We start from the raw sequence: 18239 nt of genomic DNA, 5'->3' as shown, positions 1-18239 counted from the left end.
CAAGTTTTTTTTCTTTGTTTGACTCCTGAGGCAGGTACTGACCGTGGAATACATATCACTTTAAAATAAAGTCATTGGAAGTACTGGCAAATTCCATTTCCCCATGTCTAGTTTTTGCATTGTCCTAGAACATAATCTGTGCACATGTAAAATATAGAGGAACACAAATTGGGCATTCCTGTAATAAAATTTCAGATCATTCTGAAAAGTCTGCATGTTGTTTTCTCTGCTATAGGCTGATATATGTACACACATTGACATCTGTCAAAATGGTGTTACAGTGTTTAAAGTGTTAATATTTTTGTAGTCTTTGGAAGCAGAGTTATATTTTATAACAATGTTATGAGAAAGGTGAATGCTATCATTGTTTTTGATTCTTTAATCTCAGAAAGATAAAATGGCAGTTTCCAAACCAGAGATTTTTTTGAGAAACAACATCTTGCATTTGTTCTGTAACTATTTTATTAACAGCCTGAGGACTAGAGGCTGGAATTGCCTCAGTGTCTCTTCCTTTTGTAGCTGTTGCAGAGGTTTAGTCAGCATTGTTTGTGCCAGTGTGTTATGACTGCTTAGTGATGGCCACCGGAGCATCATCAGAGGGTGCCAGATATTCCTCTCAAAAGACACATGGTGTCTTTGGTAGGTCAACACGCACTTCCAGCAGCTCTTGTCTGTTGTATGTAGAGGATCAGACAGGTACGAAAACATCCATTGCTGTTTTTACTGGTGGGAGGTTTCAACAGACTCAGACTCCTGGCTTTACCCAAAATGTTCTTTGATATGAGAATTGCATTGATTGGCTCTAAGCTTCTTCAAGCAGTCCCATTCTGAACTTTTCTGGTTCCCACCTAGCCTTGATTCAGTTTCTGACTCCTAGGCTACTGCCTAGTACAACCAAAGTTTTTATCGTTACAAGGGACTTCAGGGTCATCAGCATGCAGGTCTTCCTGTTTGCACCTTCTTTTATCTGACATTTGTCTATAATGCCATCTTCAAGGGGATGCCATCACACCCATTATTGTGTCCTGTGACATCTATTGATTCCCTGTTGCCAGTTAAGAGAGCTTTCAGTTATCTGTGAGTGCTACACCTCTGCAACCCTGCATTCTGCAACAAAGGATCTCACCTTCAGGTTATAAACCAGATGAGGACTACAGACATTGAAAAAAATGTAAGTAAACTGCTAACGAAGTGGACAGGACTTGTTTGTAAAATTACTTGTAAATCCAGAGACAAGTTCCAATATTATTCATGTCCTTGTAGGTGTAAAACAGTATAATTAAGACAAGAAGTATAATTTTGGCTTATTTCTATGAAATATTTTAATGGTTTGAGTTCTGTCTCCATTTTATATTCAAACATTGCTCTATGATGTACTTGAAAGAATATTATTTTTTAGAAATATGGTAATTGTTATCCAAATCCAGCACTTGTTATTCACTTGAGCAACTATTTGCATGAAAATTATTTGCTGGCAGACAGTAAAAGCTATTGGCTTGAATTTATTTTAAGGAATGTGTTGATGAAGAAAATCTTGTAGCCATAAGGCCAAATGTACAACGAGATGAGCAATATCTTCATTAAAATATTTGGTAATTTGAATGCAGATGCTTAGAAAAGCCATGTGGACACTTCACACAAAATCACCTGTGTTGTTCTGGATAGTCATATTCAGATAGTCATATTTTAAATAGTCATATTTTAAAAGGTCTTTATTGGAAAAAGTTAATTTCACATAATTGCTGGTAATTTTTGTACATGTCTACCCTAGTATGAGGTCAGGATAATATATAGGTAAAATATAAGCAAGACCTAGAGCACAATACTAGCAAGCCATTTAGTAATTATTAGTATTTATTTACTATTTATTAATGCCTTCCTATTTAGCTTTGCTGTGTGTAAAATGGAGCTCTTCAAGGCAGTCTCTTTATATGGCTGAGAGGACAAAGCATTCTGAACAGGCAGTATGAACAGGACTACTGCAAGTTTTACTCACTTTGTTATTAATTTGCTTATATTTTATTCAGTATTATTGGAAATTTCTCCCCCAGCTAGCATCATAAGCCTTCACACCACAACCAGTGGCAAGCAGCACTTCCCCTTAAGGTCATCCTATGAAAAACACGCTAATGCACACTGACAGTGCCCTTAGATCACTACACCTGCAGGACTGAAAGAATAAAATAGAACTAACATTAACTTAAAGCCACAGCAGACCCAGGGATAACTTCTGTCATGGACAGATACAGGCTGTGCCACTTGGACTTAGGGAAATAGTGCCCAGCACTATTTTATTTGTCACTGTAGGTATATTTTCACCTTTACACTATTAATTATTATAGGCTTGTGGTTACTTGTGGACTAAAGTTTTGTTGCATTACAAAGTGGAGAAATAGGAAACAGACTCTTGAAATGAATACACAGCTACTATCTCAGGGACAAAGTGTGCATGCTCTATCTGCTTTTCGATAGAATTGTTAAAGTAATCACTTGCTTGCTTATGAAAAACATAGAAAAATAGTCTATTAGGGAAATAAATATATACATCTGAGCCTAATAGGGTACTTCCAGATAACTTAAGGTACATGTTCCATTAAGTTGTTATAAACAAAAATATTTTTTTAAAGTTTTAGTCTCTATGTATTTATCTTTACTACATAATTTATGTCCAAATATTGTACCTGAAGGTAAGTGCTATTTTCCAAGCAGACATGTAGGCTGAAGAAATAATTCAGATTCTTTCTCATTTGAGGTTTCATTACACCTAGGGGTGACCTAGTTCAACCCTACTTAATTTTTAATATCTCATGAAAACACTGCCCAGGGTGTATGGCTGAGTGCACAGTGAAGAGCTGAGCTGGCCCATGATTTGTGATTAAAATTATGTGTATTGCAAACAAACAAGTACACATGAACTTGATCAGTAAAAGAAGAACGAAAAGATCAGTCTTTAACCAGTCTCTGAAGTGTGAGAATGCTTCCAGCTGCTTATCATGCTCTCTGGGCTTAATTGAGTTTTCTGACCAATTTACTTCTGCTTTTAATTGCAACACAATGTAATATTCTAGAATCCTTATTTATTCCCTTACTCTCAAAATAGAGCTACTGATTTCCATGAGAGTGTGCCTATGGCAGGGAATGGTATCAGAACTGTTACGTTATCAGAAACTGTTTTCTTGCATAATTTTTGAGAGTAAGCCTTCTGGTTATTCCCTTGTCAGAAATTTTGCTTTAACTACCTTTTCTTTCCTTTTCATAGAAATATTTTTAATGTGATGTCTTAAAGTTACCACCACTGTCAGAGTTGGACTTTTATCCTTATGAGTCCTTCCAACTCAGGAGTTCTATAATTCTATAATAACATTATGTGTTCCTACATATTTGTGGTCCATAATGACATTATGATGCAGGTAGGGGTTTTTTGGAAGGGGATTAAGAGAGGTCACTGCAATGATCCAAGTGCAGGCAATCACCTTGTACTGCACTGTCCAACATCCACCCTACCCCCCCAAAAAGAAACTCAACCTCATTTTTCATATATAGATTAGAAAGATGAATAAATTATTATCAGTATTCTTAAACCATTCTGGCTTTATGTGCCTATCAAGTTCTTCCTATTCAACAACTTCCTTTCACTGTATTGGGAGAAAGAGGATGAAAGAAAAGCAAACAAGCAAAAAGGCTCCACACTAGCCTGAGGCTGAAGTAAATGTGTTTTAAAAACTGTGCCCAACCACTGTGACAAGAGCAATGCTCTGTAAAAGGCTTGGCAGCATCCAGCTGGAGGAATTAAATCTTGCTTGTCTGGCAACACACTTAATAACTTTTTTCAGCGATGATGGAAATGATTATTCCAGATGTGCCTGTAGGATGTCTGTTTCCAAGAAAGGAATATATAGGAAGTGTTTTTTTTGTCTCCAAACCGGTTGTGGTATATCCTGACTGTAAAGAAATAGAACTTCAAAGTACAGTGAAATGAAAGTTGTCAGTTTGGGCATAAAATTGATGTTTGCCAACTCTGGGATTACTACACAGTGCTAAAACTGAGCGAACAGAGCACTCGGGTATCAGAGTTTACATCATTGTAACTTAAACATTATCTTAATTATATTAGAAAATGAAATTATTTTACACCCCTACAATTATGAGATTTCCCTTCCTGTATGAATCCTAGGTAATTCTAACAAAATTTCTCACTCATGCATTATGAAGCCAGAAGGGGAAAAACAGTTCCTTCACCTTGTGTGGATAAGACCTTTAATTTTAGAGCAGGTGACCTTATTATTGCACCCATCATTGCTAAGGTCATATTCTGAACATTGAGGGTACAAAAACGTCCCAAAATATCTGTAAAATATTTCTGATAGTTTTATCACAATGCTACTGTGCTGCAGGTACTTAACTTTAAAATAGGTGCCTTTAATTTCCTTTCCATTAGAGCTTTGGGCATTTGGGAAAGCAAGCTTGATGGGTTGGTTATCTTTTGTTATATAAATAAATTCCTTAATTAATTTAATTAAATGAAGCTCATAAGATGTAACAGCAGCCTAATTAGGAGCAATGGAGAAAAAAATATTTAAAATTAGGCCAATGTGAAAATAAATTAGAAGAAAGACACTACAGAAAATAGAAACAAACATCCCTACAGTAATCCAAATTTTAGGCTGAGTGTAGCTGGTTCCAATCAGAACATGCAAATGGTGAGATCACATTTACACTTTCTGTGAGCTTGAAGTTTGGAGCTCACAATGGTAATGTGAACCAACTATAAAACTGAGAGCTGTATTTTGCTAAACTTTGGGCTACAGATTTAAACAAATATAAATATGGATTTTTCTTTCTTGATACTTTCCCTTGCAAGGGAAATTATTGTGGCAAGGACTTATTGTAGACTTTATTTAGTACAGAGAGTATAACTGTAAGGTGTACTTAAAATTCAGATGTAGATCCCCAGGGTAGAAAACTCAGTTTTCCATACTGATGCAAAACCCTTTAGCAAATATTTTGTGACACTTCTTTTCAGAGGCATTATGTAGTTAGGTAGAAAAGTGGAACTTTGGACTCCAGAGTGCACTGATAGATCTGCAGTGGGAGGCCAACTTATTTTCTGTGAGTCTTAGCACGTGAAATTTAATTGCCTGTTCTTAAAAAGTGCTTTGGGAATTGAAGTTCTCATGCTTGGTTGATTATTTCTGGTTCTCCAGCAACATTTGCAGCCTGTACACTTGTGTCAGCACAACTCTTTGCAGGATTGTGTTGAAAAGCAGATTCACAAAGTGATCCAGGTTTAAAGAAGCCTCCAGAAGTGTTTATTAATTTAATTTTGATCATAATTTGAATCCTCCAGTTTATATTATGCCTTTAAAAACTGTTATAAGATGAAGAGGCAGTAATGTGATACTGGAATAGGATTGAACAGCTGGGGATGAGATTTTTGGGAATTGGTAAAGCTGAATTGACTACCAGAAATGTTTTGAGTAAATGTACAGTAGCATTTTTCATAGTTGCTGGAAGGGATTTCCCTGTCTTCCACCCATGTGCCATCAGGTGACAGGCTGCCAGTTGTAGTATTAAATTTTGTGTATTATTACTGAATGCATCACTTTCAGGGAAAGAAAAAACCCAACAAAACAAAGAAAGTAAATGCAAACCTTTAATATCTCATTTTCTCTACCTACAGATACCTTTTGAGGTGATTGATGCCATATTTTAAAATCAAAGACTTGATTTGATTAGAACTTTCAGTATCTCTGAAATGCAAACAGTTCTAAAATATTTTACTCTTAAAAATGAATAATGAATAAATGAACTGATAAGCAATTGTTATTCTTGAATGTGTATTTTCGTAACAATGTTCTTCTCCCAGACCGACCTGTGGGAAAGTAAAATTGCCAGATTATTGCATTGCATCAGAATATCATCAGTCAAAAATAAAATTACAAAAAATAGTGCTATTTCAGAAGTCATGAAAGCACTTTAAACTTTGGTATGAGATTTGTGCTTTTCTTTTCTTTTCTTTTCTTTTCTTTTCTTTTCTTTTCTTTTCTTTTCTTTTCTTTTCTTTTCTTTTCCTTTCTTTTCCTTTCTTTTCCTTTTCCTTTCTTTTCTTTTCCTTTTCCTTCTCTTCTCTTCTCTTCTCTTCTCTTTCTCTTCTCTTCTCTTCTCTTCTCTTCTCTTCTCTTCTCTTCTCTTCTCTTCTCTTCTCTTCTCTTCTCTTCTCTTCTCTTCTCTTCTCTTCTCTTTTGTTTCTGAATGTACTAACACTTAGACAAAAGAGAGATTGTCAGAAAACATTGTTAGATAAAGCTTTGTATCCCTTAGGGCAAGAGAATGGAAAAAGGAGCATAAAGAAAGGAAACACAACTTAGATGTGGAATGAAGAAACAGCAGACACATTGCTGAAGCTGGCAGAGGACAACCAATAAAAATGTCATCCTTTGGCACCAGTGCCCCAAAGGATTTTTTGTAATTGTTCCAGAGGACCAAATTGCTGAGCCATGATACAGTATTTGTTCAATTAAAACTAATAGTAAGATGCATCTGTGGTGATATAAAAGCACATTGAGATCAGATGACATCGGTACCAGAAGAGACATATGGACACTAATGGTAGAGGTTTTCCCAAGTTACTGTTTTACATGGCCACCTAGAGATTCTTAAGATCTTTCCCACTAGGCACCATGGAAGACACTCAGGGCAGAAATTACTTTACCATGCAAAATAATTCAAGTAGGGTTGGAGTTCTTTGTTTCTGTCTCTGGTAGCTCTTTTCTTGTACTCCTAACTTGAATTGCAGGTTTTTAATTAGAGCAAGAGCTCAATCAGGATTCATCTGAAACTGCTGTGCTGCAAAGCAGAAACCAAAAAATTGTGTAGCTTTCATTTGGACTGATAAGTCCCCTCATGTTGTCCAACACTTGAGTGATTTGGCATACAATATCTTTACATTTCTGGTGTTCTTTCAGACCAGGGTTGAGATGGAGTTTATGCTTGAAGTTACTCCCCATTTTCACAGGCAATGCACTAAATCCTGTCTCACTGTCCTTCTTACTTCTGTAGTGCTTGGGTCAGGAAAAGGCTGGGATGTGGGTGTGAGCATAATAATTCTGGGTGTTTGGTGGAGTGAAGTGACACGGCGGGGAAACCTCCTTATTAACACTGTTTGCAGGCATTTGCTCTTTTCCATTCTTCTCCAGAAGACAGGCAGACAGGTCAGGTTAAACTATGGGTAAAGAGAAGCGGCCGTGTTCACATAAAAATATGTTGGTTACTCTGGCAGGCCAATTTTGATATCCAAGCAAATTTTCCCTCTGTTTCCCTTTGGAATCAAGAATTTTAAACTAATAATCTGTGATTTACACTGACTTGGCTGATTGTTCTGGAACCAAAAGGAGGGCAAAGCCTTCCACAGGGAGAATAGCTCTGTGCCTTTCACATTTCCTCCAAGCCACTATTTGGGCTCTAGTCTCAACAAAGGCTAGGACTACAGGATCAGAGTGCAGGTATCAGACCCAAATCACACATGTCAGCAAGACCTCTGTTTCAGATGCTGATTATTACAGAGAAATGTACAGCTATCTGTTCTTCCAAGTGTCCAGCTTTGTCACATTTATCTGTCATTTCACATGATAGAACCTCAGAAGCTGAGCAGCAGCTTTCTGATTAAAAAAAATCAGAAAACTGTTCTGGCTATGTTTAGGGGTCCACATGCAGGGAATAGTTTTTGATCTAACCCTTAACTGCTATAATATATAACTAATGTGGTATTATTGTAGTTAAAAATGCAAATGAATTAAATTTAAAAATAATCATCACAGAGAATGACACTGGTATAATCAATGATAGCAATCTAATTATGATTGTATATTGCCCCATATAAGCCCTTTTATTATTATTTTTTAAAAAAAAATTACATAAGAAATAGATTTAAAAGCAACACTTGTACAATATGCCTTTCCAGGAGTTTCCTATCATATACACAAGTTCTCTGTTCCCAGGGAATGTTCAAATTGCCTCTAAACGTGAAGAAAGAAACCCAAATTTCAGTTCGGTATATAACATGGCTTCTTTGTCAGAACTGTCACTAGTAAAACCTGGCAATAATTTGCTTTTTTTTTATCAAAGGTTTGGAGCACAATTATCTCATGTTAAAATCAATACAAATTTTAACATTGAATTCTAGTGAGAAAAACTCTTAAACCTCTAAATTCTAAGCTCTTTCATCTGCTTCTAATAGTGTTCATGGTATTATCTAATAAATTCTTTCTCAAGAAGGGTAAATCCTTAAGGTCTAAAGTGTTTCTTGAGAGATGTAGCAGTTAAAAATAAATCATCTTTTTTGAAAGTTAATATGTGTGTGTTGTCAAATTAAAAACTCAGTAATTTAAAATTTCTGTATATTCCTATATTTTTTCATGTTAAATCACAATAAAGAATAACAGAGATGGGATGGGGGATGGATGTGGACTGACAGATCAAACTGATCATGAATTATTTATGTATAAAAATTGAGAGATATTTTTAGTCACATACTGATTGAAGTTCAATCTAATCAGAACTCCAGGGTTTTTTGGTTTTGTTTTTGGTGATTTTAGGTTGTTTTTGTTTGTTTGGTTGGTTGGTTTTTGTGAGGCTTGGAAAATAAGAAAAAGCTCATAATGAATCCCACATTTCTTTGTATTTGTCTACAATTAACAAAGTGGTGCTATCAACATAATATCTTTGAACTAGAAATCTACTCAGCCACTATATAAATGGATTTGATGTGCATAGTCTGCTGCTAAGATTTATGGTGAACATTTATCAAAGTATTAAGGAGCAATGAAGCTGTTCAGGGTTGTGCTACTATATATTTTACTGCATATTACCATAAAGGAATCATAAACGTAGTAAGGATTTCAACAACTAAAATTAAAAATACTTTTTTTTCCCTAATGCTTGCATTGCTTTGGAAATACTTACATGACCAGATTGGGGGTAGGTGGCAGAGGAGGAAGGGGGAAGAGGCACATTTTACTATGCTAGAACTTAAATTGAATTTAAGTGGATTAAAGTATTTGCTTTGATACAGACACCTTCAGTATTCAAGGTGTTTAATGTCTTAAAATAATATGTGAATTAAATATTCTGAGCTATGCCCATAAAAAGATTTAGGCTCTTAAGCCTGAGATATTGGTCAGTTCTCAGTTTAGCTGCTGTGTGGCCCTGGCAAACTCCCATATTCCAATATTCCAACAGCATCTCCTTTTCCTCTTAATAAAGTTCCTTGAGCATGTAAAAATCTGTTCTGAATGCTCCCAAGAGTAACTCAGTTTGCACCATGCTAACCATCTAAGGATGAATGCATGCTTTCCTTGGGCAGGAAAATAATCCTTCTGCCTTATGTAGGGATCACCCACTCTGTGTTCAGCTGTGACTGCCCGTGGGTGCCTAGGATAGGATAGCCTCCAAGCATTAGAGAAGTGGGCATTACCACCTCCTTTCCTGCAACACTCACCAGTTTTTTTGCAATTTGAGGTTCAGAGACTTCCTGAATTTAATTTTGTCTTGCATTAAATACATCTTGATGTGCATGTTTTTCTTCCAGACTTTTTAAAAAAGCCCTTGAAGAGCTCCAGCACTCAAAATATTACTGTCAAACTATTGCACAGATTAAAAAGCTGTCATATCAAGGAGTATTGCCATTCATTCATTTTGAACCTTCTATGATGATCTTTTTTTTTCCTTTTTTTCTTTAGGAGAGGACTCTGTTTATTTTTTCCATGCCACCTCCAATTTTACAGACCTTCACTTCATCATGTTCCCTGCTCATCCTTCTCTTCCAGATGGAAAACTATAAATTCTCTATTTTTTCATCATACAAAAGCCATAACATATCTTTGAACATCACTTCCAGACTTCTCTGTATCTTTTCCATTTTAGCATATTCTTTTGAGATAGAAAGGCTAGAACTGAACAAGTCTTCCAGATTCAGATGTACCATGGATTTAACTATGGCATACCAAGGCTTTTTCCTTTTTTCGTTTCTGTTCCTTTTGAAATAGTTCCTGGCCTTCTATTTGCTTTCTCAATAATTATTCATAGCTTTATACTTTCTAGAGTTCATGATTATAAATCCATATCACAATCATAAATAGGTATAATTTGTTTAGATCCCACTTATATACAAGTAAACTAAGAATATGGTTTTCTCTGTGTGCGTTGCTTAATATTTACTAGGATTTAATTTTTTCTGCTGTTTTGTTATGAAGTTACTCAGTATTATCAAGTTCTACTTTGCTGCAGACCCTCATATTTCTTTCCATTAATAATGTATTTGTTACTGTAACTTGTCCACCTCCCTCATCTCATCTCCTTTTCTGATTAATTTTTATTTCTGTGAAATGACACAGATACCAATGCAGAGCCACAGGTGAGATGTTCCCCTGCTTTAAAAGCTGACCACCCCCACTATATTTTCTATATGTTACAGAACTTTCATTCGTGTGAAAACATTTCTTTTCATTCTGACAGCCTAATTTCTTTAAGAGGCTTTGATGAAAGGCTTTGCAAATGTTATTCAAAAATCAAAGCAGACTACACCAGCTAAATGTCTCTTGCCAGTATGCTTATCAACTTGTTCAATGAATTTCACCGGATTTTTGTGGTGAGTCATGCTGATTCTTCACCAATATATAACTTTTAATCCATGTGGCTTCTAAATTTCATTTTTAGAAAGCATTCTATCCATTTACATGGTAAAGATATCAGATTTACCCATCTGCAGATCAGTCAAGGAGCCTAGGAGGCCAGGGAAGGACAGACCTTAAAAGCATGGTGTCGTGATGCTAAAGCCCTTAGTGAAATTAAGCTACATTTGCAGGAAATAAAATTCATACAGGATATACAGATATTTTTAAGCTGAAATAAAGTTTTGATGCTGATCTGTCAGGATAATTCATGATTCAGACTTTTCATCCTAGGGCTTTAACTGGTTATTAATATTCTAACTGCCTAAATTTGCTTTCTCTTTCATTCCTTGCATGAAAGTTATGTATTATCTTGTCTTCTTGGCTGCTAAGCAACTGTAACAATGCCTCTCACAGTCAGCCTAACTGATAGCCCTGACTGCTGTTTGCTTTGTCTGCTGGTGCTAATAGTACATGAATGTAAATAGGAGATGGTAGGAATGGCAATAACAGAACAAATGTCACTGGAACTTACAAGAAATCTAAAGTTAAAGCTTAGGCTGTGTAGGTAGTTGAGGGAGTTTCATGACAGGGCCTGAAATTGAAGGAAGAGAAGCAATCACTGTTGTGGGAGTGAGCTGGAAACTCATTAATGGTAAATTAATTTCTGTATTTAACAGCTTATGAGCAGTGTTAATCATATTAGTGTCTGAGTTCTTATAATCAGCAGTGGATTTATTCTCAGATCATCTGAGTTGCATTGGAAGTATTATTTCCTTTGATTTACTGAGGCGCAGAAAGACATGTAGATCTTGCTTAATTTAGCACCTATATAAACCTCTATGTGTGAAGAATTAAGATCTTATAATCCACCCCTATCAAAAAATATACTATTTAAAATATTAAATATTAATATTTTGCATAAAGGTGCTTCTTTGGGTGGGACTAACTGGTCAGGATCTCGTTTTCCATTGATTTCAGATGATCAAACTTCAATCTCATGACACTGATTTTTGAGTATCTATCTACCATACTAATTACATGTTTTTCTTATTAATATTTTCCTTATTTTGATGGCCCAGGCTTTTATAGATTTTCTTCAATGTCAGGCAAAGTTGACAAAACTTCAGCATTACCTTTTTGCTTTTTTAGAACACAAAACTCCATCCATATACAAAAAATCCAGCAAATTTAAGTCTTGTAGAAATTATAAAGACCTCAAAGCTGTAAACTATATTCTTTACAGTGTCTCTTCAAAAGGGAAACTTTTGTGTGACCACATTGAAATTGTGCCAGATATCCTGCAATCCACGCCAGAAGATCAACAGCAAAGAGCAAGAGTTGCACACCAGTGTGTAATGCTTGTTCAGCTGCTGACCCCAATATCAGAACTGCCACGATAGCTCTTGTTGCTTATTTCTTACTATTGAAATGAATCCAGTGGTTTATAAACAACTGAAGCCCTATTAGATGGTAAAAAAAATTGTCTAATAATATAGCACTTAGCATGTTATAATAACAGTTTTCCTCTTCTGAGTGTTTTGCTGACTTTACCAGGAGAAGCTAGAATTAGAAACTATGCCCTCAAGGTCAAATGTTCTTTTCACTGAAAATAAATTCTCCAAAAGAAAGTCAAAGAGCACTAAAATCAATTAAGAAAGTACAAGGTGCTAATGGAACAAAGGTAAGACTTCTTCCTGCAGAATATAAACTAAACGTGGCAAAGCAGATCAAAAGCAAGAAATACTTAAAGGTGAGAACCGTTTGCTGCTGAAATACTCTGTGTGCTACCTGTGATTCATTTGCTACCTTATTGTCTGATTTTAAACAATAGTTTTATCCAATTTCTGTCTCATACTTCTACCTGTCTTTTAACAAAAAGATCTTGTAGTCTTCTCATTTGCAGTAGCAACACAATATGTTTGTCTCCTTACAGTGGTACGAGGATTTGTTTTATGAATAGACCGTGTTAACATTTGGTATCAGTGCTCCAAACAAGAATAACAGGGTGGAAAAAAATCTTTTCGTGTTTTAAAAGGTTACTTCTGACTAATACTGCCAATATTGGTCTTAAAAATGTGACATTCTTCTTATATGAAGTAATTTTATTACAATAAGTACTCCAAAAAAATTTAAAAATTATGGTGCAGTGAATACTTTTAAAATTTGGGATTTTGAACTACAGGTGCAATATCAATTTCAGTAAAACTTGTTGGCAGGTCAGTTTGTTATATTCTTCACATCTGACATGCTGTTTTACATGTTTTAGAACGTGGAAATTTCTAGACATAGGTTATTAGAGAACAAGTTGAAAGTAATCAATCATCTTTGAAAGTAATTAGGAAGTCCATGCAACATGACAAACTTCCAGGTACAAAACTTGATAGAAGTAGATCAAACCTTTCTAACAGGTACTGCTAATATTCAACAGAGTAGTTAAGGAAGTCCACTAGACAGAATAAAGAGGAACAGTTGGGAATACATAACAAGGGAAATTTGGAACATTTTTCATATAAAGTGTTGTTTTCATTGCAATGGAGGCTGCAATGGCCAAGAACTTAATTGATACTTACAGGAAATTGAGTAGATGCACGTGAATAGTTTTTAGTAAGACAGATGATTAAAATTCTTATAAAAATTATAATTTTTTATCAATCACTCTTTACATAGATGACATTGGAAAAACTAGAAAGTGTTTCAGCAAAGCCAACTAGAATAAATCAATAATTGAAAACATCACCTTATGGAGAAAGTGCTAGGGAAAAAAAAATACATAGAGTTCATTTTCTGAAAGGTGCTGGGCTGGTCTGGAGAAAAATTAAACACAGTAAAGTCAGCAGAATCTGAGGTGCTGAGAAGTTGGAGAGGTAAAATCTCTCTGGCTTCATTTGAAAGCAATTAATAGCATCCAGTACATTCTGGATGCTGTATAGCCTTACTATGCAGACCAAATCGTCCTATTCCAATTACATATTAAAAATATATAATACTAAATGACTCAGCATTGGTCCTTAATACTACCACAAGATTCAATTTCTCTTCATTACATGAAAATGATACAAGGTGGATTTTTTAAATTTTTTTTTTCCATAAACTACTCAGGTATCTCTCTCTGACTCAGTAACTAATACAAAAATATAATAGATGGACCTCACTGGAAATTTGTCTTCAAAATATTTTTTCTAGGAAAAGAATAGGTTCAATAAAGTAAACAAAGTCTTCATGGGAATATTTTCTAGAACTGAGCTGGAAATAAGATCTACTTCAGAATAGATTGGTGATTATAGCACTCAATTGAATTTAAAGCAATCCTTTGCCTCACCCCACTTCTTCCTGACTCAGCTAATAGTCACAGCCTGTGTTCCAAATCATCCCTGGCAGATGCCCTAAATCATCCCTTCTTCCAGCCCAGGTTATCAGCCATTCTAATATGCTTATTCTTTTTGTAAGAAACAGTTTCTTAAGCCTAAGGTTTGCACAAATTAAACTTCTGCCTTAACTTTTTGCAGGCTAGTCACTGATTCAAGTGGGGAAGGTGCACCTGGATTTACTCAGTCTCCATGCCTTTCACTGCTCAGTGCTCACCTGCAACATTTTGTTTGTTGCTCTGTTTGTCTGTAGGAGTGAGAAAACTTCAGAACTCATTTAGGGGTACTTATTTTTGGACAGCTATTGACAGACAGAAATACTCACATGAAATAGCAGATTTCATACAAAATGGTGAAAATTACAGTTGGAACAACTAAATTACAAAACAAAAAAGCCAAAATGCTCACGCAGTATAGGAAAGAAATGAAAACAAGATACATTTTATTTTTCTAGTTTTGAAAAAACAAAGCTGATGCAACAGATCAAGCTCTGGTGCATTTTGCTCAGTGCCAGAACTACGAAAAGTAAAAATGGATTCATGTAAATTTTCAGCCTCCAGGTTCTCACTGCTGGGGTACTACACTCACCAATGATTAGTTCAGAAGCTTGGCAGACAGTCGCGCTTTGCCTGCAACTGTGCCAATGGGAATTACTCAAGCATAGAGAATAATCTCAGATAAAGCAGCTGTGAGGAAAAGTCACAGACAGAAGGCCTTTTAGGGACATACAGCCGAATTCTTAGTGCTTGTCATTTAGCTAGCACATCACAACATGAGTAAAGAAAGTTTATATATACATATATATTTATACATATACAGACCACGATATTGGTGTTGGGTTTTTTTATCCTTTAAAAAAATGTGTAAGTTGTATATCTAAGCAACATCACAGAAGACTATTTTTAGGTATACCCTCAGTAGTGGAAATCTATATTTTCTATGGAGTTATGATGAAATTTTTTGTTCATAATCTTGCCTCTTTTTTTTAAAGGTTGTACTCAAATAGCCAAAATAATATAAGGATTACATATGAGATGTTTCCTAACAGAGTTCAGGCTGGTTTTGGTGCATTCACTCCATCCAGAAAATATTTTCTCGAACATTTCCTACGAGAAAGAGATTGACAGAGCCAGAACTCAGCATGAGAGGGAAATTTTTAAATTTCTCTTGCATTCCAGAGAGCATGTAGGTTAATCACTATGTTAAGATATTGTGCAGGTAGCACAGGGAGGCTGTGAAGCACAGAGATCAGAGGTGACTTCACCCCATGGGAGCTGAATGTAAAGGAAAGCAATAAGATCTGAAAATTAAAGATGAAGTGCCCAGTTATAGTATGCATTGCTACAATTTTAAGGAGGAAGGGAAGGTAGAGAAACAGATAGAGCTATTAACTTTTGTCTCTTCATGTCTTTTCAAAGACCATATGTTCTCATGCAGTTAAAAACAGCTTCCTAACAACGTTGCTATCAAGGTGACTTTGATTCCAGTTGCCCCAGTCCTCTGTAATTGCTCTCTGTGGTGCTTTAAACCAATAGGGATCTGTGACATTATTTATTAGAGAAACCACTGTTCTTTGGATTCTTCAGATCTTTGGTAAGATACTTCAAAGCTGTCAATCTCTTTAAGGGGGAAATTTAGAAAGGTAAGAAGAAAAAAAAACAACATACCCAGGGAGTGTTAGGAAGAAAGTAGATGTCAGGGCTCTTCCTTGAATCATACAAGCCATGGATAATTTAGCACACCTGCTATTTCCTGCAGAATAAAACAAGTAATTAGGTACATATCCATGTGTAATTCTGAGACGTAGGAATCCACTCACTGCTTCTTTGTGACTTCTAAAAGCATCAAGAAAGCTTGTTGACAGTACTTCTTCCCCCAGTTCAGAGGCCATTCCACTATCTATGCCTGTAGATCATGCCATTCAATCAATAAGGAAGCCTTTGCATGCAGTTTCCTTAGCTCTGGCCCCTGTTAGGTGGGGCTGCAGTGCCCACTGGAATACCTATTCCCAAAATTATCTGTGCTTACTTAACCTGTGATTCCATTAACTCTTAGCAAATATCCTCGCCAAGGCATAATGAAACAGTGCATTTCCACAAAGTTCAGAAGAACAATGTGAGATGTCTGGATAAAGTCATCTAAATATTTGCATATTTCTCCACAGTAGTATTTAGCACTTGAGGAGATGTACTGAATGCTTTACCATCAAAATAGAAACTGTTATTTTTCAAAGCATGACCTTTTTGCTTTTGCTTGCTGTCCAAATATGTCTCACTGAAAAGTAGCAGTGGCTTAAGCACTCTACCTCATAACTTTTTAGTACTTTTCTTGGTATCATACAACATCTAATGATTGAGAGTAATTTTTAAAGAGTGGCTTCATAAACAGTTTCATTTGATGAAAGAAAAGAGGGATAGCGTTCCTTCATTCTACCTAAAATGATTATGATCAAAACTAATTTTCAGCATTCATAATGCTCATAATTCAATATATACGGACTATTTTTGGATTAATAAAATTTAAAAATGCTAATAAGGGATAATTGTGGCTTTGCCAGAATATTATTATGCCTAAGATGCTCCAGTTCTGTTTCTCCATAGCATGCTGAGAACCTACTGGCATGGCTTGCTCTTTTGCATAAGCATAAAGCTTAGCCTACAGCATTTTATTTCCTTTTACCATTATCAACAAGAGTGTAGCTATAAATATTAGCTTTCCTGAAATACATTTGTTGCAGAAACATAACCGAAAAACTTCCCTGTCATCTTATGTTATATTATTACTTGCTCTCTACACCAGATGTTCTTCTGCCTGTGAGAGTGTTCTTGTTTGGGGAGACATTTAGGACCCCACAGAGTCTGATAGAAATGTGATCAGAGATAGGAGGGGGGTGCACATCAAAGAGTTTCAAGATTATCAGAGGCCACGACCTAAATATTTTCTCTCTTTTTAGAAACAGGCTTATTTTATTCTACATGTACAATGAAGCTACTGTGGTAAGTGCAGGGATGATGAATGTTAAATTACAGATAGCAGCTTCAAGCTATCTATTAAGTATCACTCAGTTTGTATAAACCTCTTCAAAGGTTTCAAAAGAACATAGCTATAGGATCCTCAATTATCTTGCTCAGGAAGACTCTCTCTTTTTCAGTACAAAGTGCCTGGTTAAGCATATTTAAGGCAACAGTGACAAGTTAAATATCATATAAAGTGTCACAGCTGTGTTGTCTTATCCAAGCTCATCAAGGAATGAATCACTTCAGTGCCTCTGACAGACCAAGGTGTGTTGTCAGAGCATTGTGAGCGCGCAGGGTCTTTGCAGCAATGACAGCAGTGTTTTGGCAGCACTTCCTGTGCCAAACCAGTCGGGTGCTCACCAGATTGTGCCCTTGAATGCAAACAGAGTCTTCCTGTAGCATTTTAGGGGTGGCATGGTGTGGCAGAGCAGAGCACAGCCCCAGCTCAGAACCTCAAAAGCCGTGACAAGCGCAAATGGATGGATTGTTGAACCTGAGGGCTTTGGCAAGAGAAGCCAGGGACCACAATCCTCCTGAGGGCAGAAATTTGACAGAAAGGCAGTCGCTTGGCACGAGGTTTTTAACCTAAATCTTGGTTCAAAAAAGCCCTTCAGCCCCACCCACCCTGGCCCGAGCAACTCCCACAGAAATGGATGAGTGCCTTGTAGTCAGGTATTGACACATTTTTGGCAGGCAGGGTTTATTCAGAGCCTTCCTGACTTTCTGTCAGGACCTTGATAATGTTGAAATGTGGTTTGTTAAATATTTGATTTTGAGGAATCTACATTCTTGAACAGATGATTTTTCAGATGAAGAATTTCTATCAGGTTATGACAAACTTTCCTGTACTTGGCATATTTGACCTTTCAGCAGCTCTCCTGCTAGTTCTGACACATATGGCTCAACTCAGTGCCATGAAGTGCTTCATTTTTGCTAGGAAAAGATTTGATCCTTTATAAAGAGAGTTGGTAATATAGCATTTAAAATCAGTCCGCTCTAACGCACAGCATACCTCTGTTCAGTTTAAGTGTACATCATTTCATTTTCACCATTACTCACAGGGAGTGGATTGGGACATCAATCCCAATTAATGAATTTTCTCAGATGATAAAAACCAGGCAGACAAATTTTCTTGCAAAATACGAATATTATCTACAAACATTCATCTTGTTTTTTAATGTGGTTTG

This window comes from Sylvia atricapilla, chromosome 6 (assembly GCF_009819655.1).
Source record: "Sylvia atricapilla isolate bSylAtr1 chromosome 6, bSylAtr1.pri, whole genome shotgun sequence".
Classification (NCBI taxonomy): domain Eukaryota; kingdom Metazoa; phylum Chordata; class Aves; order Passeriformes; family Sylviidae; genus Sylvia; species Sylvia atricapilla.
This window is presented reverse-complemented; position numbering follows the sequence as displayed.